The 25,215-nt window shown below is 50.2% G+C and overlaps 1 protein-coding gene across 1 annotated transcript in view; it reads right to left on the minus strand.

The window, feature by feature from the left end:
- The window catches only part of LOC106887014 (cadherin-23-like), a 59,603-nt gene extending 48,084 nt beyond the window's left edge, over nucleotides 1-11,519 (minus strand). The window contains exon 1 of the mRNA XM_014940353.1: nucleotides 11,390-11,519. The gene's annotated coding sequence lies outside the window, so the exon portion shown is untranslated. The remainder of the gene's footprint in view (nucleotides 1-11,389) is intronic.
- Nucleotides 11,520-25,215: the final 13,696 nt, after the last annotated feature.

Below are 25,215 nucleotides of genomic sequence, written 5' to 3' on the forward strand. Positions count from 1 at the left end.
AAACCAACCTCACAAAACCTTGGCAAAGTCCTGCTTCGCAAGGAAATTCATACACGTCTCATTTTAAAACATTCCACCCCAGAGACAATCATAGGACTGTTTGGGTTGGAAGGGACCTTAAAGATCATTTATTTCCAACCCCCCTGCCATGGGCAGGGACACCTCCTACTAGAAGTATCACAGAATCACATGGGGTTGGAAGGAATCTCTGGAGATCATCCAGTCCAACCCCCTGCCAGAGCAGGTCCACCCAGAGCAGGTTGCACAGGAACGTGTCCAGGTGGGTTTTGAATGTCTCCAGAGACAGAGACTCCACCACCTCCCTGGGCAGCCTCTTCCAGGGCTCTGCCACCCTCAAAGTGAAGACGTTCCTCCTCATGATTAGATGGAACAGCCTCCCCAGGGAGGCGGTGGAGTCACCATCCCTGGAGGGATTTAGGAATCACAGAATCTTCTAGGTTGGAAGGGACCTTAAAGATCATCTTGTCCAACCGTCAACCTCATTTTGATAAAAATAAACACCCACACAACAAACAAAAAGCAACACCATCACTAAACCATATCTCCCAACATGTAGACATGGCACTTCAGGGCGTGCCCTAGTGCCCAAGACGGTTGGGTTTTGAGGGGGGGGGGTGGTGGTGGTGGTTTGTTTTTTGGGGTTTTTTTGGTGGTTGGACACAGTGATCTCAAAGGTCCCTTCCAACCATGAAGATCCTGTGATTCTGTAGTTAAATGCATAAGCAGCTCCCACTTGAGATCAAGTGCTGACCTGAGCTGTGAGGGCTGAAAGGAGAAATAAATCACTTCTTCCATTTCCCAGCCTAAGCAGGGACTTGTTACACCCGCGACCGGCTGTATCCACAGCGAGTTTTGGTTCACCCAGTGCTTGCAGCACTCAGAGAACAAATTATGGAAGCATCAGACCTGAATAAACCACAGTGATTCCCACTTGAGGAGCACTCGGGCAGACGGCTTGTCCACAAGCCCAGGGTACCACCTCACCCAGCATCACTCTTGATTCACCCCAAAAACAGCATCTCAGCCTTTCCCTTCCCAGCACCCTGCTCTATAGGCACCAAAATGCAAGGAGGGACATGCAGGGACCAAAAGCACGGCACCACGATGGCCACAGGCTGCAGATTTAAGCCCAGCTAAAGGCAGAGGGGTCAACACCCTTAAGAGATTGCACAGGCACCCCACCGGGTGGTCCTTACCTCTGCAAGGGAGCCCACACCCCAGCCCCACCTCCATGGATGCTCCTAAAGGAGTTTCAAAGCAATAGCTACACGTATTTTATTTTTACTGGTGGACGTGTCAGAGAAGACAGTTCATAATAACTCTATTGCTGTAGAAAAGGCCCTAAATTCCAATTTCTTCAGTCATTTTGCCACAAGAGAGTCTCTAGGAGGAAGAGGTCTGTGCCTAGGCAAGAAAAACAGTGCTGTGGTCTTTTTCATGCCTCTTTAGGAAATTCAGCACAAGCCCAAGAAGACATCTGGGAGCAGCGCTGCTTAACTTTTAGGTGTATCATGCTGGTCTCCCCGGGAAACTTGCCACAGGTCTGTGACAGACAGGGCAGGAGCGTTCAGTTCTCCACCCCTTGACAAGTTTGACTTTTGAACACTTTATGCCAGCAGAACACCCAAAAACCCAGCTTCTAAACAAAAATCACCTCTTCCCCAGGAGCCGGGCACCCTATCAGGTCCTTTATACCTGCAGATTCAGCCTATAAAAGCACAACGGACTCTTCTAACAAAGAAGAAAACCCAAATGTCTTCGTTTTCCCCCTTCTTTAATAGGTTTCAAGGAGGAAAAAGCCTCAGACACGGACTATGCTGCTGTTTCAAGCCCCTGCATCCCCCTGGCCAGCATCAAGCCTGGGGTGCTGCCACCAGAAAGGATGCGATGGAGACATGAGCAAGGCAGCCCAACCCCGAGCTCTCCCTCTGCCTTCTGCTGTGCCCAAATGCCACCAAGAAAGACACTAACTTTCTTCTACAACAGCCCTGCTATCAGCCCAAGTGAGCGGAAACATTATTTTCCGGCTTCACAGACCACATTTAAAAAGCACCGGGGCAGTGGAAAAACAATTTACGGGCTGTAGAAATAAAGGCAGTTGACAGCATCCCGTTTCGAGTGTCATGATAAATCTAAATATTGTATATTCCGAGTCAGTCACTTCATTATGTAAGTAATTGCCTGAAATGTCATTTTGATTTTGTCTGTCTTCATTAATACCGCAGCTCTTCACTGGTTCTCCGAGACGGTTCACTCGAATATTGCAAATTTAGGAACAGGATTGAGAAATCTCGGGGGAGAGCTTAAAAATTTGCGACTGAGAGCGTATTAAACTGCACCTTCTGCCTGAAAAAAAAAAAAAAAAAAAAGGCTCTTTGTAGGAAGCGTTCGGTGCAGTTTCCAGCATAATAATAATAATAATGTCTCCGGGCAAGTCGTCTCTGGGAACTTAACTGTTGTCTCCTGGCTGCAAAAGCACTAATGTTAAAGCAGAGATTTCCCAGGCTGCTGGCAACTGCTCCCCAAGGCACGGGAAGCAGCAGCCAGAACCACTTTAAATGGTGATGGATGGAAACCGGAGAAGCCTCTACCCCTGAAACATCACTCTGTGAAGAAAGGGGCTCGAAAGTTTAGGCTCAGGTCGAGCAGGGGTTTTTCAGCTCCCTTGTCCCAAATGCCTCCTTTCTGAGCCTTGGAAGTGGCTTTTTTTTCCTTGCTTAAACAGTGGCCAAGATGCCACCTGCTTGGCTACACACACAGAGCCCCAACCAGCGCATGCTCCAGTTCTCAGCACGCATTAAATCCACCTAAAGTTGGCAACAAGGCTCCAAAAACCTTCTAGCATCTCGCCTTTGCGAAACGCTGGAGTAAGAGATGCTCCTGCTTCTCCAGCCCCAGGCCACCTATTGCTCTCAGGGTGCTTAAGCACCAGCTTCCAGGCTGTGCACCTGTATTGGTTTATTTTTAAATGCACTGCTGGGGTGCTTGCATATGAGAATGGCTCACACACACACACAACACACACACACTTAATTGCTTCCATCAGAGCAGCGGCTGTGCCTTGCTGGCAGGGATGCTCTGGTGTTGGAGCTGCTGCTGGCACCTTCAATCACTCCCCAAACCCCCAGCCCCCAACCTGGATTTCCCTTCCCCGCCACAACTTGCACCTCAAAATTTATGGTGTCAGCCTCTCTCTTTGCTCCGCGCTGTTCCAGGCCCATAAAGAAGAAATGAAAGTGTAAATCAAAGCCATCTCATAAATGGCTTCCATGTGAGGAAAGTCTACACGCCTTCCCAAGAAATCTCCTCTCTGGCAACGTAGCACAAATGTTGTCCCCCAAAGCGGGGAGCCAGTGCTGCCCACCTACAGGATTTGCTCCTTCATAGGCAGAGTGGAAGCCCCCCGAGATGCTACCAGCATCCCACCGTGATGATTGCATCCAGCCACCCACTGGAAGACCCCTTTTCCCCCCCCCACTCCCACAGCACACCATCCATGCCCACTCTGCCCAGCTCCCTCCACCTTGGGAAAAGGCCAGGAGATGCTCCAATGAGGGCCACCACCAAACGTGCATCAGAGAGACCACCCCCTGGGACCTCTTCAGCAAAGCACAACCCTTGGCACCAGCCCTCCTGCCAACACAGAGCAGGTTGTAGAGGCACAGCAGATCCTGCTTTCCCAGCTTTTCCATCCCTCTGCTCCTCAAACCGAAGCACTGCTAGAAATTCACCTTTTCTCCTTCTTATTGCTTCTTGGCCAGGTCTTTACAATAAGTAGGATTCAAAAGGAAAAAAAGGTAAAAGTTAATTTTATTCTTTTCTTCTCCCCCCCCTACATATTGGCAAGAGCTACACACAAATCATAATTCCTAAAAATAACAAATTGCAGAACAGGGTAATCAGAAGTAAATTGATATTGATAAATAAGCTTTTCTTCCACGCAGTAGGTGGTTTATTTTAATCTAATGAGTTTTATATTTTCTGAGCTTTCAGATTCCATGATGAAGAGCCATCCGCGCCAGAATTACGAAGCACTTTGAAATATTGTAATTTTATGGCTCATTTTGTCAGGACTCTTGAAAATGAGATTTGTTCCCAGCGAAACAAAAAAAAATTGCCCTTTTTTTCTTCTATTCCCCGCAGTGAAGGGAAAAAATTCCCTTGTTAAATAAATACAGGCCAGCATATTTGTATGCATGTCGGTGGGAGAAGGATGGATGCCCACAGAACAGGGAGCAAAGGAACACGGCAGCCACAACCCACCTAAGCCCCGAGACAACACTTGCAGGAGAAAGAAGGTGAAAGATGCTCCCTCTCTCTTTTTTTCACCCCAAAAGCAAAGCTGAGGTTGGAGACGGGTGTTTTCTCCCCTCCCAGCCCAGGGGATGTCCACAAAGCTGGCAGCGGGTCCGAGCTGCTCCGTTCATCCCAGCTACTGCCAATTTCTTCTAGCAGGGAAAAAGCTAGAGCTGTTACTTACTAACAATTAGTAACTCCAACATTCCCCGTATTTCCAGCAGTTTACTCCCATTTCAAAAGAAGGACAGGAGTGGAAACATTTTTGGGAGGCTGCGGGAGGTTTGCTTTCCCGTAACAGACAAGCCTTAGCTCCAAACCAACATTAACACATTGCTTAACCAACAACCCAAGACCAGAAGATAATTCCACTTTTAATCTTCTCAGTCCAGAAAGGAAAACTTGGTCTGGGTTGGACGTGGATCTGGTTTTTCAAATCATTGCAACTGCCACGAGATATTCCATGTGCCATAAGATAGGAGATACGTACAAGGGGACTGCCCAGCTCTGCATGAGCAACACAAACCCTCCACCACAGCACACCCCAAACACAGGTTCCCCAAAAAAAGTCATTTAGTGCTACAAGTACAAGCACCCAATCGCCCTCTTCAGCCAGGCAAAATTCAAATAACACCCTGAGGGCTCTGGGATGGGGGATCCCCACTGCAGCAGGCATGGCCACCCACCCTTCCACAGCAAAGGCAGGATCTTTCTTGATCAGATGGAAGAGGAGATGCCTAATTTGGATTTTTTTTTTGTTTGAGTGGGGCAGCACTGGCTCTACAGAGCCTCCAGCACTGGTTGCTATGATGCCTATGGTGACTAGCAACCATTTTCCATCACAAAAACCTCACTTGAACTGGAAGGGCAGCTCCCAAACTAGGAAGCAGGCTGGGATGGGGTATGGAGACCAAGCCAACAGGTTCCCACCTCGCCTGGGTCCTGGGTTGCACCAGCACATGGAGGCAAGGCAGCAAAGGAGCAGCAGGACCACAGAGCAGATGATGCTAAGGTGAGATGAAGAGGTGGAAAAGCAGCCAACAGCCACAGAGCTTAGCTTAAAGGAAAAGAAAGGGCTGGGGGGAAGAGGGGTGGAAATTATTGCTTTAACTGGGGTGGAAAGCTGAACTCAGAAGTGTGGTGGGCACAGCCTGGACTCATCAGACAGGAACCTCTCTCTAGACTCTTAAAAGAATCACAGAATCACAGAATCACAGAATCACAGAATCACAGAATCACAGAATCACAGAATCACAGAATCACAGAATCACAGAATCACAGAATCACAGAATCACAGAATCACAGAATCACAGAATCACAGAATCACAGAATCACAGAATCACAGAATCACAGAATCACAGAATCACAGAATCACAGAATCACAGAATCACAGAATCACAGAATCACAGAATCACAGAATCACAGAATCACAGAATCACAGAATCACAGAATCACAGAATCACAGAATCACAGAATCACAGAATCACAGAATCACAGAATCACAGAATCACAGAATCACAGAATCACAGAATCACAGAATCACAGAATCACAGAATCACAGAATCACAGAATCACAGAATCACAGAATCACAGAATCACAGAATCACAGAATCACAGAATCACAGAATCACAGAATCACAGAATCACAGAATCACAGAATCACAGAATCACAGAATCACAGAATCACAGAATCACAGAATCACAGAATCACAGAATCACAGAATCAATCACCTAGGTTAGAAGGGACCTTTAATATCATCTAGACCAACCATCAACCTAACTGATAAAAAAAACAAGACAAAACAAAAAACCACATCACTAAACCATGTCTCTGAGCACTACGTCAACCCATCTCTTGAACACCTCCAGGGATGGTGCCTCAACCCCTTCCCTGGGCAGCCCATTCCAAGGCTTCAGAACCCTTTATGTGGAAACATTTTTCCTAATACATACAACAATGAATGAAGTAGTAAATGTAAAGATGCTGAAGGCCTGACCCAAGACCTGCTGGTGAACAGGAGGCCAGATGCTTTCTTCTTGTGCCCCTGCCTGGAAGAAGGAAAGCTCTCCTGCCGACCAAGGCCAGGCAGCAGCCTGGCTGGACTTCCAAGCCCCACTATCAAAACGATGTAAGAGAAGCATCCAACATCCAACAGGGCTCCCACAGGAGGTTTTTGAGCGAGTTTGTAGCACTGCCACACAGCCCATGCTCACATACCCCAGGGCACTCCTGCTTCAGATGCAAACACACTCCTTCTGTTTGGTTTGGGTTTTGTTATTTATTTTTCAAGAAAAGAAAAACCACACCTGAGGACATCTGTGAAATAGAATTAAAGAAAAAAACCCCATGTGTATCTAAATATTGCTCATTCAATTTACACACGGTAGACACATAGTAGATGGCTGTTGCTCAAGCCCTGTGGCTCGGGCTGGAGCAAAACCAGGGGTTGGGCATGGCTGGGCACTTGCCACGGTGGCCAACAGGGCACCTTCCTCCCTGTCACACCTCGGGGGGCAGCTTTGAAAAGGGAGAACTGCCTTTTTGCAACACCAGGAAGAAGCACACTATAAAGAAAAAGTACACCCATAATACTGCGAGCAATGCAATAAAAAAAGAAACCACAAAAAAAAATCCCACCCCATCATCAACTTCAAGAGCAAGCCATCAGGCACAGGACCAGGAGCTCTTGGCAATCAGTAGCCCAAACTACATTTTGAAGCCCTGCCAAAAGACGACGGGTTAGTTATTTCACTTCATCTTCCCTGGCAAACAGTGATGTGGGCAGACACCGTTCCAAGCCCCCGTCAGCACAGGACCCCCTGGTACGTGCACACCTGGGATATAATCCCATCTCCCTGCTTCCAGCTCTTGGTGAGCTCCAGGCTGGATGGTTTGCATCACTAAAAAGAAGCAACAAGGCTAATTTGTTCATTTATCTGGTGATTCAAACTGCAAGGCTGGAAAGGTAGCGCTCAAAAAAAAAAAAAAAAAAAGAGGGAAAAAAACACTGAATCCCAAAAGAACCAGAATATTCCTTAAAACTAAAAGGAACTGTAGGGGTCCAGGAGCTGGATGGTTTGCATCACTAAAAAGAAGCAACAAGGCTAATTTGTTCATTTATCTGGTGATTCAAACTGCAAGGCTGGAAAGGTAGAGCTCAAAAAAAAAAAAAAAAAAGAGAGAAAAAGAGGTGTTTTGGAGGAGGAAAAAAAACAACCCAAAGCCAAAAAAACACAAGCCATCCTCACACTGAGCAACCTGAGCTGCAAAAGCTCTCAGGCCGTTTCTTGCCTCGTCCAAATCAAGAGAGAAGTGTCCTTGCTGCTTTCGCACAAAGCTCACTTAACTTCCAGCGAGAGGCACTTTGCAGGCACAGACCTTTTCAAGGCCCACTGGCTGTTCCAGCCCATAATAAAAGCCAGGCTTTTTTTTTTTTTTTTTTTAGTAACACCATGGGCACTCTGCGGCTAATCACTCGCCAGCTGAAATTTTAGGAGGAGGAGGTAATAAAAAAAATAAGTAAAATATATTCAGCAGTAGAGACAGCCCAGGGGGAAAGGAAGATGGGGCTACTTGCGAGGAACCTCTCCCCAAAATACCTCAATCCCAACCAGCAGCTCCCCAGGAGCAGGGGGTCAAACTGGAAGGCAAAGGTTTTCAGCAGAGGTGAAGTTTTAGATTAATGACAGTAGTTCATCAGCAGGGACAGGCTTGTTCATGCAAGCCCTCCTAGGAAGCTCAGCCATGGCTGAGGACCCTCTAAGCTGTCCAGTCCCTCTCCTACATGTCCTTTTCAAAGCTGCAGCATCCCAAACACCAGCTTCTCCCCTGTTGCCATCAGGATTTTGCCCCCAGAGACTTTCTCCCCAGCATACCCCAAGCAGGAGATCTTTCACCCCTGCAGAACCCCCCTTACATCAAATGCACAGATCAGGGCAAAGCAATTCAGGCTAAGGATGGAAAAAAGCCCCACTGCAACGTTGGCTCTGGTAGAGGCTGGGGAGGGGACATTACAGCCCTCCCACGGCCAGATGGGACTTTCCATCACAAGACACATCCAGCAAGGTCCTCAGCCCCCAGGGCAGGGATTCAAGCAGATGCTTCTGCCTAGCAGAAAAAAATCAAAGATGTGGCCACAGGATGGTTCTTCTGGTCGTTTATGGGACAGCCCATAGTCAGCAAGCACCCAGCAGAGCCCCATGCTAACATCTTCATGACCTGAAAGCCACCAGGCTCCACTGCCAAAGCTTTGGAGCCACCAGGCTCCACGGCCACTGCCCCCATGGATGGAAGCTTTGAGCTGGGCATGCTGCCTGGCACAGCCTGTGCATAAATGCTATTCCAGCCCCCCCAGCTATAGCCTCCTGGTCATTGCCAAACCATGGGCAAGATCCAGGACATCTACAAGATTTGGCTGAGTCTTAACCACCAGAATTCCCCATTTCAGCTGCAGAACCTGGTCCGACTGCACCGCAAGCACAAATTTTAGTATTTGTAGCTCTTAGGCCTTAAAAACCCCAAACTAACCCTCATATTAAAAGTCATACTACAGGAAGCAGGACACCATAGTGGGGAAAAAAAAAAAAATAACCACAGAGTTTTGGGATGTGCTTTGAACTATTTATGCTCACAAAGCAAACCTCCAGCTCAATTAGCCCAACTGCGAGCAGCTGGGATGTTTTACACCCTAACAAGAGGCCACAGGCCACCCCCTCGTCAAGCCAATCCCATCTCCTTAAAGCTTCTTAAATTTAAAAATAATCCGTGCTCCGGACCATCTGCGCAAGACCTCGAAGAAACTTCATAAATCAAATCCTTTTTAAGATGTCCTCACCACCCCCAGATACTCCCCGGAAAGGGATGGCGGTGCCCTTTCTCTTTGCATCCCTGCGTTGGGTCAGAAGAGAAGATGCCATACCGTGGATTTTATTCTAGATTATCACATCTGGGCAGCAGAAAACATTTCGGGTGCTCCATCCCCCTGCTATTTTCAGGTGATGCCCCCCATGGGGACACAAAGCCTCTTTCCACATGGGCTGAACGCCCTTCCCAAGCCCAGCAACAGCCAAACTCCCACATTTTGCAAACATTGTTTCACCCACTTATCGAAAAAAAAATTAAAAAAATAAAGGAGAACATCAATTTTTACAGTTTCCCATAAAGGGAGTGTCTTACAACTTGGTCTTAAAACCAAACATTGTATCTTCACGGCGTTATCTCAACTGGGTGCTGCAAGACCCACAGTTTGCCTCCCAAAATGGGAGAGATTTGCACTGGGGGAGGGAGGGAGGGGGGTGGAGGAGAAAAAAAAATAAATGGAATTGTGAAGGGATTTCCCCTCCTCCAGGGGAGGGGGAGAGACAAAGATAAAACTCCACACCCCCCCTCCTAAAACATCCAACTGGATTTTGACAGATGTGAGTTCCCCATCGGAATACCTTGCTCCATCAATAAATAAATACTATTAATTCACCAGCTTTATCCTATCATGCCCCGAGGCCACACACACATGAGGTATCCCAGGCTGCTGCAGGATGCTCTGGGAAGACCCCAGGCTTGTTGGGTCAGCCCCCCAAATCCCTCAACATCAGGCACCCGGGGGGATCTGCCACCAGACAGGGCTTTTCCCTCCCCAAACCAAGGGGGGGGAAAACCAAACACCAACAAACACCAACATAAAAACACACACCAGCATAGAAAACTTCCCATTCCAGCATCACAAACACACACCCCCCACCCCAAAGAAAAGACTGGGGGATAAGAGAGGAGAAGCAGCTTGGGGGAAACAATAGTGGTTGGCAAGAGGGGGCTCACAGCAACCCCGGGGCATCCCTGACACAGGACTGGTTTGGGATTTGTCCTTCCCACACAGGGGTCCTGTAGAAGAGCCCCAGGTTTTGCCCCCACCTCAGTCAGCTCCTCTATTCACCTGCCCATGGGCAGCACATCACCTCACCTTCCACATCATTCCTTCATCTGGCCAAAAAAGCTATACTAGATCTGCTTTTCCTTCTATTTTTTTTTTTCCTCTTTTCTCTTTTTTTTTTTCCCCTTTTTTCCTCCTTTTTTTTTTTTTTTTCTTTTTTTTTTTTTTTTAATTTTTCCGCGCCCCCCCCTCCCAGGTAGGTCTTTACTCCCCACACCCCAGATTTTGTATTTTCCCAATTAAATACCAGCAACGAAGCCCCACACCTGTACTCCCAATTACAAGCGGGCAGGGGATGTTATTTCCCTCCATGTAGCATCCAAAAAATCCTGGATAGAACAAAGGGGCTGGCACCGAGTAGATCAAACTGAAGAACAGCATCGGGGGGGGGGGAAAAAACCTATCCCTGCCACGAAAATCTTACAGCCAAAACACCCCAAACTCCATGAGTTAAAAGGAAGAGTAATGTAATTTAGTTGGCCGGTTTTAATAAGGACCAGACCCTTGAAGTTTGAGCATTTTCTTACAATAAAGGCTCCGGTGACAACTCCAAGGGGTTCAAAGCTAAAGATGTCTGGCCAACGTCAAGTTGGATGTGTGCAGGGGTCAGGAAAATATTTATTTCAATAAAAGAGGATTGCGGGGTTTGTCAGGGATGAAGGTAAAGAGAAGCAAAGAAAAATCGCAAATAAAGTGTTTTCTCAAGGAATAGAAAGAAACCATTCCGTGCAAATTTGGAATATTTGAAGAGCTGTTTTCCCCATTTAATATGTTTTTGAGGGGATTAAAAAAAACAACAACCCAACAAAACATAACAAACCCACCTAAAACCCCCTCTTTGCTGGCAGCCCTCTCGGCAGCAGCATCCCCTGCGCCTTTGAAGAAGTTCAACCCTGGCTCTCCCGAGAAACTTTGCAGCTTCACTCCAAATTACAACCCAGGATGGGGTTGAGGGGAGTGGGGACACTTTTTTTAATCTCAGGACAGCAGACACCAACACACGTTATTACGATATTTTTATTTTTTTTTTCCTAAAAGGTTGGGATTCCCGCCTCCTGCCGCTGAAAATACCGCGCTGAACGCCCACCCGACCCACACACAAAAAAAAATAATTAAGAATAATAACGAGGAGGATGGTGGCTCACCCCGAAGAAGTTGTCCCCTCGGTGGAAGCAGATTTGGGAAGGAGGAAGGCGCGCAAAGCCACCCCTGGGCGGGGGGGAGATGCCCGAGGCTCCGCGCATTCTCCGCGCACAGACTCCCCCCTTCCCCAACACCAACTCCCCCTTTAATTAAAGGCAAAATAAGGCAAACTCGAGGGGACATTACCTGTGGCGCTGTCAGCGGCGACCCCCCATGTCACCTCCCCTCGGCCCCGCCAGCCGAATGAGCCGCGGCGGGAGGAGGAGGAGGAGGAGGAAGGGGAGGGGAAGGAGAACGAGAGGCGGCGCAGCGCCCCTTACCCAGGTAACCGGTATTTCAGCCCCGACTTCCACCCAACAGCCCCCCTCCCCGGGATTCCCGGGGGTGTTTGTCATCCTCATCCTCCCCAAAAAATAAATAAATCCCCAGTTCACCCCTAAGACCTCTTCAAATACAACTTCAGCCCGAGGCAGGCGTTGGCCAAGGGAAGTTTAACTCAGCCTCTTTGGTTTTAATTATTTTTATATATATATATATTATTTTTTTATTTTTTGTTAGCATTAATATTATTCTTTTCCTGAGCTGTGTGGCGGAGCGGCTGGCAGGCCCGGGGAGCACGTAAATCATAGATGAGTGCTCCAGGGTGTGATAGCTGAGAGGGCAGAGGAGGAAAGTGCTTGGTTTTAATTATTTTTATATATATATATATTATTTTTTTTTTATTTTATTTGGGTGGAGGGAGTTCCTACAGAAAGAGTGTCCCCAGGATCATCAGATAGACAACGCTTACAGCTCCCGAGGAGGATCTAGTTGAGCTGAGCTTATACAGGACTATCCCTGGGTGTGTTCGCTATGGAGCTGAAGACACTTATTTCTGAGGTTTGTATCTGAGGAAACCTTTGCCTCACAGCATTTTTGAAGTCCTGGTTTGGGGTTATGACCCTAGAAATGACCTATTTGGACATTACCTGTGGCGCTGTCAGCGGCGACCCCCCATGTCACCTCCCCTCGGCCCCGCCAGCCGAATGAGCCGCGGCGGGAGGAGGAGGAGGAGGAGGAAGGGGAGGGGAAGGAGAACGAGAGGCGGCGCAGCGCCCCTTACCCAGGTAACCGGTATTTCAGCCCCGACTTCCACCCAACAGCCCCCCTCCCCGGGATTCCCGGGGGTGTTTGTCATCCTCATCCTCCCCAAAAAATAAATAAATCCCAAGTTCACCCCCTAAGACCTCTTCAAATGCAACTTCAGCCCGAGGCAGGCATTGGCCAAGGGAAGTTTAACTCAGCCTCTTTGGTTTTAATTATTTTTATATATATATATATATTATTTAATTTTTTTTTGTTAGCATCAATATTATTCTTTTCCTGAGCTGTGTGGCGGAGCGGCTGGCAGGCCCAGGGAGCACGTAAATCATAGATGAGCCCTCCAGGGTGCGATAGATGAGAGGGCAGAGGAGGAAAGTGATACGGGCAGGGTGCTGGCAGGCATGCCAGGAGAGCTGCACCAGCCCTCACTCCTCTCCCTGGGGCACTCCGAGCCTCCATATCCACAGACACAGTGATACCTTCACCGTGCTGCCCATGCACATTCCATAAAATGGTTAGTTGGAAGAGATCTTAAAGATATCTCATTCCAACCCCCTGCCCTGGGCAGGGACACCTCCCACCAGACCAGGTTGCTCCAAGCCCCATCCAGCCTGGTCTTGGACACCTCCAGGGATGGGGCAGCCACAACTTCTCTGGGCAACCTGTTTCAGGGTCTCACCACCCTCACAGCAAAGAATTTCTTCCTAATATCTCATCTAAATCTCCACTCTTCTAATTTAAAACCATTATCCCTTGTCCTGTCACTACACTTCCTGACAAAAAGTCTCTCTCCAGCTCTCCTGTAGGCTTCCCTTCAAATACTTGAAGGTTTCTACCCAACCTTCTACCCAACCCAGCTCTTGCCACCTCCCTCTCCGAGCCCTCCCAGTTTTCCTAAACCCAGCAGAACAACTCAGGACAAATCCCTACCTCCACTCCAAGCCTTCCCTACAAGCAAGTTTAGGGAAGGCAACCATATCCCGCCACCTCATCTCATTTCTTAGGAGCAACAAAGGTGCAGAAAGCAGCTCTCGGTGACACCAATCCCCACACATGTTGCCCCCAACAACATTCCGTGTCCCCCAGCCCCTGAAAAGCCAGAGATTTTGGGTCCTGCCCTGTTGCACAGAACACACAAAAGCCTCCCACCACTTTGGGTTTGGAGGAGCTTTACCTTCCCCACCAGACCTGATCCCCAGCAGCTTTAATTAAAACACTAAAGAAGTTCCACTCACCTTTAGCATCCCTCCTCCTGGAGCAGCCCTGAGCAAATGCCTCTGCAGGAACAGGAGGGGCTAATTAAGCCTTTACCTCTCTTGAGCAGCTTCTGCTAATTATGCAATTACCACAGCTGATTGATCGGAATTGGGCAGAGGTCTGCTCCCAGCCCCCTTAACTCAGCCCTGAGGAGGGGGGGCTCTGTAGTGGCTTCCCCCAGCTCTGGGGAGCCCCCCAGGGTGATGGATTCCCCCCTAAACCTGGTTAAGCTGCAGGTGGGGGCTTTTTCACATCAGACCCAGCCCTGGAACACCTGCAGCTCGTTTGGGCTTAAAAACAGAAGTCCCTGACACACAGCTGAGTTGGATGAGCTGCCTGCAGTTAGGGAAGGGGGTGGCAAATACTCTCCTCCCATCGTGACTGGGTTTGCTAAGGATTTGCCCTCAGTAGCTGAGCTTGTTGGGAAGTTGCAGATGGCAAGAAGTTTAAAGGTGTTACTGGTGGGGGGCTCTGAGCATCCTCCTGAGATGAGCCCATGCCATCCCGGGTGGTTTCTCCCTCCCTGGGCTCCTCATCCCCTCCCATGGCACAAAGCAGCCAGGATACCTCCTGGCCAGGTCCATAAAATCAGGGAATTCATTAAGGGAAGGAACAGCAAAAAAAGGGGGAAGAGAAACCAAAGCAAAAACTGTACGTGGAGTGATTTGAAGGCACGTTCCAGGCCTGGTTGGTGGCTGGAGCCGCTCTGACTTTGCACAAGTGATGTCTCACTTAATGACTCTCATGATGAATTCAGGGCAGTGTTTCTATTTAAATAAAAGCGCGTCTCTCCCCTGCTTAATCACTGCCCCCATCCTGTGCCGTGGCTTCACGCTGCAGCTCTCTCCCACCCTGGCCAGTTCGAGGGCTTGTCACCCTCATTTTACATCAGTCAGCTCAAACAAAGCCAGTTCCTCCTGGTCCGTGGGTCCAGCTTGGACTCCTGGCCCCATTTCCAGTGGAGCCCAGGCTGTACGTTGCCTTTCCCATGGCGGAGTCGGGGAGGACTGCTGGGATTTCACCCCCCCTTTAGGTTCACAACGCTTGGCATCAACCAGCCAGCAACAGCTACAGGCCCATGCAGCCTGGACCCCAAACCAACTTATGGAGCTGATGTTCCCCAAGGGTCTGTTTGAAGGAATTTCACTGAATTTTTAGAGTTGGAAGGGACCATAGAGATCATCTAGTCCAACTCCCCTGCTGAAGCAGGATTGCCTAGAGCTTGTCAGAGCATGTTACTCAGGAGCATCCAGGCGGGGCTTGAAGATCTCCAGAGAAGGGGACTCCACACCCTCCCTGGGCAGCCTGTCCCAGGGCTCTGCCACCCTCACTATGAAGAAGCTTTTCCTCATATTTGAGTGGAACCTCTTATGTTCCAACTTGTGCCCGTTGCCCCTCGTCCTCTCAGTGGGAACCACTGAAAAGAGTCTGGCTCCCTCCTCCTTCAACCCACCCTTGAGATCCTTGTCAGCATTGATAAGGTCTCCCCTCAGCCTTCTCTTCTCCAGACTAAAGAGTCTCAGCTCTCTCAGTCTTTCTTCATAAGGGAGATGCTCCAATCCTTGAATCATCTTTGTAGCCCTTCGCTGGACTCTTTCCAGCAGTTCCCTGTCCCTCTTGAACTGGGGAGCCCAGAACTGGACGCAGGATTCCAGTTGTGGCCTCACCAGTGCAGAGCAGAGGGGGAGAATGACCTCCCTTGACCTGCTGGCCACACTCTTCCCTCTGCAGCCCAGGATCCCATTGGCCCTCCTGGCCTCAAGAGCACACTGTTTGCTCATTGTCATTTTGCTGTCCACCAGGACCCCTAGATCTTTCTCTTCAGAAGTTGTCTCCAGCAGGTCCACCCCTAACCTGTACTGGTGCCTGACATTCTTCTTCCCCAGGTGCAGGACCCTACACTTTTCCCTGTTGAACCTCATGAGGTTCTTCCTTGCCCAGCAACAAGGAGACACAGCCTGCGGGGGATGCACCCCTGCAATTGCCTTTTAACAAGCTTGTAGGTGGGGAAAAAGAAAAAAAAAAGAAAGTTTTAGTTTGTTTTTTTTTTTAAAATGAAGCGATGAGCTGTGAGCAGGGGGATGCTGCCAGTCGCCATTGGGATGGGAGGCCACCACAATTAGTGCCAACCCTTCAAGGCAGGGAGCACGGTGGTAGCAGGAGGACTGGGATAAGCTCCCTGCTCTCCCAGCTTTTCTCCACAGGCTCATTACTGGGAAAACTTGGGTTTTTTTGGTTTTTTTTTGAGCCAGGTGCCATGACCTCCCCTCTCCCCACTCCTTGCCAAAGCAGAGCAGCTAAGGCAGAGCCTTTGCAGCCTCCTGGCACCACTCGCTCAACCTTGAAATTGTGCTGCAGAACTTCTCCCCCTCTCATTTTCCACGTGACCACAGAGCATCTCTCCATCCGACTGTCCCCGCGGCCTGTCCCTCCTCTCTCTGCCTTCCCTGGCCCTTCTGCTGCAAGAGGCAGGATGGCACCTCGTCTCCTAAACCTTTAAATAGATGAAATAGCACACGGAAAGCAGGTGAAACGCAGGCACGTGTGACATCCTGCCCAACTGAGGAACTGAATTATTTCTGCTCGCCACAGACCACGTACTGCCCTGGACCCTGGTGCCCACACGGCCATCAGCTGCCTGACAACCGGCGCCTGAGATATTGTGCCATCAGTCATTTCTTCACGTCTCCTTTTCCCCAGGAGCCTCCCACAAGGCTCCTTTGATGTGCTTCCCCAAACTCTCGTCCTCCTTCAGTAAATAAAAACTCCTGCCAAAGAGCAAGAGGACTTTTTGCTCAGGGAGGGGCAGCCCATGTTCCCCCCAACCCCACCCCAGCTTTCCCTTCTTGGGGGACTTATAGCGGCCTTTCAATACCTGAAGGGAGCCTATAGAAGAGCTGGGGAGGGACTCTTTGCCAGGAAGGGTAATGATAGGACAAGGGGAAACGGTTTTAAATTGGAAGAAAAAAGATTCAGATTAGATCTCAGGAAGAAATTTTTTACTATGAGGGTGGTGAGACACTGGAACAGGTTGCCCAGAGAAGCTCTGGCTGCCCCATCCCTGGAGGGGTTCAAGGCCAGGCTGGATGGGGCTTGGAGCAACCTGGTCTGGTGGGAGGTGTCCCTGCCCAGGGCAGGGGGGTTGGAACTCGATGATCTTTGAGGTCCCTTCCAACCCGAACCATTCTGTGATTCTATGATTTTGGACCCCCCCCACCTCCCAAAGCCACGAGCTCCTTGGTGGTGGTGGCATCCTCCACCACCTGTGGCTTTTCAGCATCCCACAGCAAGGTGTGGATGAGGATGGCAACTCATGGGGGGCAGTTTTTCCCCCCCCTGGGCCGTGCTACCCTCTCACCCGAGTTGCAGAATTAATTTCTACGGCGGTGGCGGGGCTTTCTTTCCCACCACCTGCGCTGTGGCTGATGGTGAGCCGGTTTTTTCCGGTGTGAAATTAATTTCCAGGTCCATTTCACACGGAATTTTAAGGCCAATATTAGGATCACGCTGTTTGTTTAGGAACCGGCAAGTGGAGGAGGCTGGAGAGGAATCCGAGCAAAGTTAAGGGATTGTTTGCATCTCCTCCCTCTTGAGAAGAAAAGAGAAGCTGGTTTCTCTTTATCCTTTAGAAAAATAGAAGTGCAGCGTTTCAAATTGCATCTTTGTAAGGGGATAGTCCATGCGGAGGGCAAAGCAGGTGTGTTTAGAAGTGGTGAGAAGACCAGGAGCTGGTCCCACGTAGAGGGCAAAGCAGGTGTGGTGAGAAGACCAGGAGCTGGTCCCACGTGGTCCCATTCACGTGGCATCCTTCCCTGGGGATCTGCCAGCTCCTATTTACAGGTGGGTCCAGCTGAGCTACCCCTGGACTGGGCACCCCCCAGTTGGACCAGGGCAACAGGGACTAGATAGCCAGAGCTGCAGCGTGGCGATACCACCCAGCCAGAAGGATCAAGGTGTGAGGTCCAAAAAGCCTTGCAGGACCTCCCCAGACAGACCTGGCCGAAGCCCTGACGTTCTGCCCTTTGCAGACCCCCCAAATGGGCGTGTTTGCAAAACACATCTTCTCCCTTTGTAGCCCAAGTTGTCCTCATGGAAGCAGGCAGGACATGTCCCCTGGTAAGGACGCTGAGACCCTTAGTAAATTGGGAGAGGAGCGACTGTTTGGTGATGGTTGCAACAGTCAATCTTGAGCGAGTGCAGTTATGGTGAGAGGGGGGCAGCTTTGGGAGCCTTTGCTCCCCTGGGGATGACTACCCGGGGTCACTTCATGCCACACACCCAAAGCATCTTTCTCTTGTCTTGAGCCCTACCTTACCAGCCAGGTTTCTCCCCCCTCCCCGCGATGTTCTTCATCGCTCCTCAGCAGAGTAGAAGGTGCCATCTACAGGCACAGCATCCACACGACAGCCCTCTGGATGTGCCCTCCCGTCGCACACCACCAAACCCTTCGGTGTGTCACTGAATCACAGAACGGTAGGGGTTGGAAGACACCTCTAGGCATCATCTAGTCCAACCCCCACCACCAAAGCAGGTTCACAGGGAGCAGGTTGCACAGGAAAACGCTTCCAGGTGGGTTTTGAGTGTCATCAGAGAAGGAGACTCCACAGCCTCTCTGGGCAGCCTCTTCCAGGGCTCTGCCACCTTCAAAGTAAAGATGTTTTTCCTCAGGTTGAGATGGAGTGTCCTGTGTTCTTGGAAGACACCTCTAGGCATCATCTAGTCCAACCCCCACCACCAAAGCAGGTTCACAGGGAGCAGGTTGCACAGGAAAACGCTTCCAGGTGGGTTTTGAGTGTCATCAGAGAAGGAGACTCCACAGCCTCTCTGGGCAGCCTCTTCCAGGGCTCTGCCACCTTCAAAGTAAAGATGTTTTTCCTCAGGTTGAGATGGAGTGTCCTGTGTTCCAGTTTGTGCCTGTTGCTCCTTGTCCTGTCGCTGGGGTTCACAGAAAAGAGTCTGGCCCCATCCTCTTGTCCCCTCCTTTAGATATCTACAAGCATTGATAAGATCCCCCCTCAGTCTTCTCTGAGCTAAGCAGACCCATGTCTCCCACCTTTCCTCATAAGAGAAGTGCTCCATTCCCCTGATCATCTTTTTAGCCCTCCACTGGACTCTTTCCAGTAGTTCCTTGTCTTTCTTGAACTGGGGAGCCCAGAACTGGACACAGTCGTCCGGATGGGGCCTCACCAGGGCAGAGGGGGAGGATGAACCTCCCTCGACCTGCTGGCCGTGCTCTTTTTAATGCACCCCAGGAGAAAATTGGCCTTCTTGGCCACTGCTGGCTCATGGTCAACTTGTTGTCCAACCTCCCTCGACCTGCTGGCCGTGCTCTTTTTAATGCACCCCAGGAGAAAATTGGCCTTCTTGGCCACTGCTGGCTCATGGTCAACTTGTTGTCCACCAGGCCTCCCAGGCCCTTCTCAGCAGAGCTGCTTTCCAGCAGATCAGCCTTTGCTGCAGGGCGGTCTCCAAGCTGTGCCCCCAGGTTGTCCACTTTTGTGGTCATAGACTGCCTAGGGTGCTGTGCCAGCCAGAACATGACCTCCCTCTTGGCCAGCTCTTGAGCATCTGTGAGTAACCTTGATGGTAACCCAGGGGAGCAGTGGGACAAAAAACCAAGGGAAGGTGATCACCATGTGAAGAACTGGGAGGGAAGGAAGTAAAGGGGGCACAAAGTAAATTGGTTCATACAATATCCTCAGGAGAAACCTGGAGGGCACCTATGCTGCTCCCCCAGCAACCCAACTTCCAGCCCCATGGGTCTACCTGAGATGCTCAGGCCCATGGCGTGCTCCTCTTCTGTGTTCCTCTCCTCTTCCAGTTGCCTCTCATTTAATCCGTTTTGGCTGGGTTCACACCCTTGTGATTTACGAAGGTAATCCAGGAAAATTAGAAACTCTAGGAAGAAGTACAAATAACACCTAATAAAGTCTCCTCTATGTGACAGCCTGTGAGTCACCCCTACAGGACAGTATGGGGTGACTCCTGACCAGCTGGAGTGAGGGTGCAAGCAAGGGAAGACGGGCTTGTAAAATCATGGAATCATAGAATCCTTGTGGTTGGAAGAGACCTTTAAGATCATTAAGTCCAACTGACAACCTGGCACTGCCAAGTTACCACTAACCCATGTCCCTCAGCACTACATCTGCACGTCTTTTAAATACCTCCAGGGATGGTGATTCCACCACTTCCCTGGGCAGCCTGTTCCAATGCTTGACAACCCTTTCAGTGAAGAAATTTTTCCTAATATCCATCCTAAACCTTCCCTGGTGCAACTTGAGGCTGTTTCCTCTTGTCCTATCACTTTGGTGTGGAGGCACTTGCACTTGGAAGAGCTCTTTAAGCTCAACAATGAGGCAAGCAGGTCTCCACAGTGATGCATTTAGAAGAAGAGACAGGTCCTTGAGAGGGAGATCCAATGGGCCAACCACATGTTGCTGCTGGAGCTCCCAAGGCTGTCCCCAGGAAAGGTGCAGGAGAGCTCTCTCCCCACCTCGCCGAGCCAAGGGCTGGCCAGAGAAAAGGTGATGCCGAAGAGAAGAGCTAACGTTGGGCTTGAGCACTCACTCTTCATACACCACCACAAACCTGGAGCTCGCTCCTGCTTTAAAAGCCCCTTCCCAAGCCCCAAAGCCTTCTGCTTCGTATTAAAATCATTTGTCAGAAGCAGATGCTCCATCCTGCCCTGCCGAGTACCCAGAGCCGCGCGGCGCCGAAATGAGGTAGGATGGCAAAATCTGGAATAGAAGCTGAGCTTGGGAGGGGAGGGATACGTGTGTGTGTGTGTGTACCCCATCCATCAGCAAGCAGGGGTGCCCATCCTGCTACGGGCACGCTGGAGCTCGTGCTCATCCAGCCCAGCTATTTTAACCCCCCCCCAACCCCGCCACGGGATGATAAATTAGGAAGAAAACTTTCTCAGCGCAGTTTGTTCTCGCAGCGCCGTCCAGCAGAGCACAAGGCTGTCTAATCAGAAGCTACAGTCCTTCACCATCTGTTTAGAGCCTAATTACAAATGCAGAAAAATAATGTGCTTTACAATTGCACCAGTAAATGCTGTAAATGATTTAAACGCATGCATATGTTCCCTGCAGAATTCAGCATGCATCTGCGGCTTCTCCTCCTCACATTAGGCACACAAATCAAGGGAAAAAATACCCAGATCTGACGAACAGCGTGTCCCTGGGATGGTGATTTTTATCCCTTTTTTTTTCTTCCCCCCTGCTGGAACGGCAAAACAGGGCTTTTTGTAACAATTCATTCAACGGCGTTTGCTTCGCTTCCATTTTAAAAACTGTTTGTCATCGTCCTGTAAATATAGTACAAATTACTCCATAAAACATGCAAAAAGCAGAACAGCAGCCGGGCAAGCCTGCAGCTGGCTGGCGGGGTTTCAAAGCTGAGGTTTTTGGTTTTTTTTTTTCCTCTGGAGCACCCACGGAGGGGCAGGATGGGCTTGGTTCATCTGTCAAGGACTGTGGCCCCTGCTGTGTCCCTGCCAAAGCCGAGGACCTCTGGCATTTGGAGCCCTCGGCTTGCGTGGTCCTTTTCAGGAGGATGCTCACCAGGGGCATGACTCAAAGCTGCAGGGGTTGGCAAGCTTCAAAGCTCACCAAGAGCCAAAATACCTTAAAACTGGTCTTTCCCTTTGCTGTGGAGGGCGAGGTGGCAGCATTTTGGAGGGGCAGGGGATGGAGAACATCAACCCCATCCGTGGGGTGTTAGGGGTCTCCTCGTGCTGCCCAAGCAGCTGCGCAGAAGAGGGCACTGCCCATACAAATGAAGCTGCTGTAGGGTGGTAATTAAGAGCGAGGTCACTCAGCCTGGCCCCTGGCTGCCCACCGGGACTGCCAGAGCTCATTAGGAGCTTCGTCAGGATGCTGGGGACAGGCACAGATGGAGACCCACAGGGATGCTCTGTGCTGCTGGGGGATGCTCTGTGCTGCTGGGTCCCACTTCAGCTTTTGAAGCACAGTGCACCCTGGCAAAACACTGAAAAGATGACTCCTACCCCAAAAGGAGTAGCCAAGAGGCAGCAGAGCTTTCCTTTGGTGACCACCAAGGCAACCCTGAAGGATAACGAGGTTGTTTCAAAGGTGCTTGCTCCTCCCAAAGGGTAATAGCGCTGTGCCAAAGCCTCTGATAACGCACAGGCTGGTATCACAGATGGAGAGGTGGCAGCATTTCCACCCTGTGGGGCATTTCCCAGCTTTTGAAGCACGGTGCACCCTGGCAAAACACTGAAAAGATGAGTCCTGCCCCAAAACACGTACAAAGGAGTAGCCGAGAGGCAGCAGAGCTTTCCTTTGGTGACCACCAAGGCAACCCTGAAGGATAACGAGGTTGTTTCAAAGGTGCTTGCTCCTCCCAAAGGGTAATAGCGCTGTGCCAAAGCCTCTGATAACGCACAGGCTGGTATCACAGATGGAGAGGTGGCAGCATTTCCACCCTGTGGGGCATTTCCAACCCGGGGAGAGGCTACACAAAGCTTTGGAGATCAGAGAGGAAGAGGGAAAGTCACTTGGAACTGACGGCACGTGAGCATCGCTCTATAACAAAAGTTTCCTTTCCTCCTAGAGAGTGATTTATTATTTTTTTTTGCTTTAACACCCTGAATACTTGTATTTAAATACTCCAGCTCTGAAGCAGGGAGGGGGAGCTGGCAGGAGAGAGGGGGGAAAAAAAAAGAAAAAAGATTGGGCATAGGCTCAGTTGCTGTCCTTTAAGCAGAAGCTGCAGCAGATGCGCCTCCTCCACTTTCCACCCTTTCATCCAACCCCTTGCTGCAAAAAAAATAAAATAAAAAAAGGTTGGGCATAGGCTCAGTTGCTGTCCTTTAAGCAGAAGCTGCAGCAGATGCGCCTCCTCCACTTTCCACCCTTTCATCCAACCCCTTGCTGCTCCCTGCGCCCTCCCGTCTTGCTCGCATGGCTTTGCCAGTTCCCAGCTTTCCAGTCTCCCCTCGGCCAGTTGGATTTAAGACCAAAGGCTGCTGGAGAAGCCAGCTTGGGGCAGGCAGAGCATCCCGACCACCCCAGGCTGCCAGCCCTCCGCGGAGCTGGGGTTGGCTCCCCATCCTCCGGGTGGTTTTTGCCAGCGATGGCTCGCCCCAAGCGCTGGGCAAACGGTGGCTCTGCCACTTGGCACCACGCAGGGATGCGTGTCGAGATGGTCTCACCTCGTGGGCCTCACCTCATGAATGTTGCAAGCGCCTGCAACCCTCATTTTACACCCACTGGTGAGGCTGAGGCCAAGCCCTGCAGAGAGAGCACGTGGTCCTTCCCCTGCCAGCCAGCCCACAGCCCACTCTCCTTGGCTGGAAGATGGTGTTAATTAAAGATCATGGAATCTGGCAACACTTGATTTGGACACGTGTGGAAGACCCATGGACCCAGCTCAGCTCCCAGCCCTGTGGGTCTTCCTCTGGACCTCAGGTGGCCCAGGTCCAAACAAAGATGAGGAGAGCAACTCCCTCTTGTGAAGCTCTTTGAGATCTAGAAGAAAATTGTGTAATCTCCTGGCTAAGTAGCATGAGGCAGGGTTTTGACCCCAGCAGCATTTCTGTTGGCTGTCCCACCTCGATGTTGGTGGAGACCAGGGAGCACACATCGTTCCTGAACTGGAAACTGGGGTCAATGGCTTAGCAAAGACACACTCACAGAATCACAGAATGGTTAGAGTTGGAAGGGACCTTAAAGACCTCAAGTTTCAACCCCCTGCCCTGGGCAGGGACATTTCCCATTAGACCAGGTTGCTCAAAGTCCCATCCAGCCTGACCTTGAACCCCTCCAGAAATCCATCAAGAAATAAACAACGGTTTGCATTTCAACTAACGCATCCGAGACAAGGCATCCTTCATTCTGCCTTGAAACCACCATTTCCCCTCATCATTCTACATTTTCCTAGCTTGAGCTCTTCGACATGGCCCAGGCAGAGCATCAGATGTGACTTCGCCCAGGCAGTATATGGCAGCAATTACTTCCCCGCTGTTATACCCAACACCCTATAAATTACTCATCCCCTTTTGCAGGGGGGATCACCCCCACGCTCGTGGCTCAGTCTGCCCATCAGCATCCAGCCCCATACCATGATGCTCCCACCCAGCAGTCCACCGCTTCATACTCAGACACAATTCTTGCCCAGGTTGAACCTGTATCGATTTTCCCCCTCATTTCTCCAACTTTCTTTAGCTGACTACCACGGAAAACAAAGGATAAATTCCCTTTTTGCCTGCTTCCCCTGCAGATGCATTAAGTACACCCTCCACACCTACCTGTAGGTTGTTTGGAGATGTTATGTTAGAATAATCAGGATTGCAACGCAATTCTCTTGAGGGTCCTTCCCTTGGCTCTTCACGGAATCGTTGGAGTTGGAAGGGACCTTCACAACGCAATTCTCTTGGGGGGTCCTTCTCCTGGCTCTTCACGGAATTGTCAGAGTTGGAAGGGACCTCCTAGAGATCCTCCAGTCCAACTCCCCGGCCAAAGCAGGGCTGCCCAGAGCACATCACTCAGGAGCATCCAGGTGGGTCTTGAAAATCTCCGGAGAAGGGGACTCCACAATCTCCCTCTTGTCAGTGATTTCTCCAAGTTTCCAATCCAAGCTGGGCGAGAAGGATGACCAGAAGGAAAGACGCAAACTAAAACTGCATGCATCTTTGCATCTCCAAGAGAAAGCACTCCAGACACCAGCATGTCAGTGACTTCTCCAAGTTTCCAATCCAAGCTGGGCCAGAAGGAAAGATGCAAACTAAAACTGCACACATCTGTGCGTCTCCAAGAGAAAGCACTCCAGACACCAGCAGTTGCACAGTATCAAGAATTTACTTTATTAGCAATGGTACCACATTGATTAAGTTCTGTCTCGAGAGGTATTTGGTCTGTAACGTGACGGAGCAGTCAGCAAACGAGCAGAATCTCACCATCCTGGGGGAAGAGTATGAGTTGAGGAGAGCAGACCACGTGGGCAGGCTCTCCAATGGGAAGCACTGAAGGCCACAAAGGGATGTTTTGGTTGCCAACATGACATTGGCTTTGGTTTTCCAGCCATGAGCAACTCTATTGCTGTTGGAGGCGATGGAAGAGCTCACCCTCATGAGCAGCACGCAGATGGCTGGGAGGCATCGCGACCCTCAACCCTTGGGCTGTCCTTCAAGCTGAGGGGAACCTGGGTCAACGCTGGCCAAAGCAGCCCCTAGCCAAGCATTGGGGGCTGAGGGGTGGGTTGCAAACCCACCCAAGCGACGGGATTAAGAGCCCACACGTGCAAAGCCGCGTGCCATAAAGCTGCTCCTCGGGGCTGCACGCCCTGTAAATTTTCCACTCCTGCCTGGATTTTATGTTTAAATAAAAATCAGCCGTAAAGCAAAACTGTGTGTGTATTGCCAATGAGCCCAAACTAACCACTAGGAAAGGATTTATATAAAAAAAAAAAAACCAAACAACCCATCCAGCAAGCCTAGATGTCACCCCGTGGCAACAACTGCTGT

The sequence above is a fragment of the Calidris pugnax genome, unplaced genomic scaffold, assembly GCF_001431845.1.
Source record: "Calidris pugnax isolate Ruff unplaced genomic scaffold, ASM143184v1 scaffold39, whole genome shotgun sequence".
Lineage (NCBI taxonomy): Eukaryota > Metazoa > Chordata > Aves > Charadriiformes > Scolopacidae > Calidris > Calidris pugnax.